The sequence below is a fragment of the Grammomys surdaster genome, unplaced genomic scaffold, assembly GCF_004785775.1.
Source record: "Grammomys surdaster isolate TR1022 unplaced genomic scaffold, NIH_TR_1.0 126197, whole genome shotgun sequence".
In the NCBI taxonomy this organism is placed as follows: domain Eukaryota; kingdom Metazoa; phylum Chordata; class Mammalia; order Rodentia; family Muridae; genus Grammomys; species Grammomys surdaster.
This window is the reverse complement of record NW_021621002.1, coordinates 250,919-252,929: the sequence shown is the minus strand read 5'-3', so window position 1 is coordinate 252,929 and position 2,011 is coordinate 250,919. Positions and strand designations below refer to the sequence as shown.

General features: G+C 33.8%; 1 pseudogene; it reads left to right on the top strand.

Moving 5' to 3' along the window:
• The first annotated feature begins 223 nt into the window (after positions 1–223).
• LOC114613182 lies at positions 224–1,164 on the top strand (annotated as a pseudogene).
• The last annotated feature ends 847 nt before the right edge of the window (positions 1,165–2,011 follow it).

Sequence of the window (2,011 nt, the reverse complement as noted above, 5' to 3'; positions counted from 1 at the left end):
TGAATATATGTATTGTCTGTAATATCATACATATACAGGAGATACATGGAAGACAAATAGAAATATAGGCTATGATGTACAGTCTGGATCATCAAAAGCAAAGAGACAGGCTATTCAACAACTAATACGGAAAAATAGAATGATGATATAAACATATTTTTCAGTGTATCACAAGCTTGATGTATGCTCTATGTTTTCCAGATATATGAAGTAAATTTCCACTATGCTATTAAGATGAATACATTTTCCACTTATGTCCTCATTCAAAAATGTTTTTTATTTCCAAGCTGGACTTGGAGTCCTAGCCAATATGTTTCTTCTTTTTTTCTATGTTTTCATAATCCTAGGTCACAGACCTAAGCCCACCGACCTCATCTCCTGTCAACTGACCTTTGTTCACATAATGGTGGTCCTCATTGGAGGGGATAATTTGCTTACAGACTTATTTGAGTCACTGAACACTGGGAATGACTTAAATGCAAGACAACATTTTACTTATTCAGGGTGATGAGAGGCCTCTCTATCTGCATCACTTGCCTCTTGAGTGTCTTCCAGGCTGTCACTCTCAGTCCCAACACCTCTTTGTTGGCAAAATTTAAACACAAATTAAAAAAATACATGATCCATGTTTTCTTATGTATTTGGTTTTTCAATTTGTCCTTCAGTACTAACCAGATCTTTTATGCTGCTGGTTTTACCAATGTGAGTGAGACCAACCAGATGCAGGTCACTAAATCCTGCTCACTCTTATCCATGAACTACATCATCAGGGGACTGATTTTTACAATATCAACCTCAAGAGATGTGTTTCTTGTAGGAGTCATGCTGATCACAAGCACATACATGGTAATTTTTTTGTTCAGGCATCAAAGGCAATGCAAGCATCTTCATAGCTTCAATAAGTTGAGAGAGTCCCCTGAGAAAAGGGCCACCCAGACTATTTTGCTGCTGGTGGTTTTCTTTGTGGTCATGTACTGGGTGGACTTCATCATCTCATTCACCTCATACATGTTATGGATGTATGACCCAGTCTTCCTGACTCTTCAGAAGTTTATAATGTATGCATATCCCACAATTACTCCTTTGGTACAAATCAGTTTTGATAATCGAATAATAATTATGCTGAAAAATATTCAGTTAAAGTGCCACCAGAGTTATTCTTAAAAAATTTTTTTCTTTTTTTAAAACCTATTAATCTATTATTAATTTTTACCTGTGAGTGCTGTGGGAAGTGTGTATATATGTTTTCACTTCTGGTGTCCACAGAGATGGGAAGATGTCATGGGATTCCTTGGATTTAGACTTACAGTTAGGTAACTGGAATCATTCTGTGCAGTATTTTTTTAAAAAACTGTCTTTACAAAACCTTTAATTGTCTAATATCAAAGCAATATTTTTTATATTATTTAAATAAAATTTTCTGCATTACCCTTAGACATTCTTTTTGTTTGTTTGTTTTTCTTGCCAAGTACTATAGAGTTCTTAATTGCACACAGTTTGTTTTGTCACATGAGTCCTTTCTTCTTTACTATGTATCGTAAATATTATTTTGCTGCTGAGTTTATACAAAACAAGATCCTTGCTGATACTGACTTTTTAAGCTTTCTCTTGAAAAGATTTTAATTTATACTCACTCTTCTAGTATAGTTTAAATATATTATTGAATCTTTAATACTGATTCTTTAGTTATATCTTTTCTGGATTCATAAAAATTGTGTGAATTTAAAGTTTACAGTTTTAGCCACTCTTACTTGATGTGTCTTATATGAAAATATCATGTGCCTGTTTATTTGTACTTCATTTCATCTCACTTATTACAACATTATTGGTAAATCAAAATTATTAAACATACATGTTTTATAATATTTTATTGTGTATCTGTATGCATGTGTGTGTGTGTGTGTGTGTGTGTGTGTGTGTGTGTGTTAACACAGATGAAGTGTGTATGTGCAGATGGAGACCAGGACTCGAGCTTGACTGTTGATCTTCATAAGCCATTCATCTTGTGTCT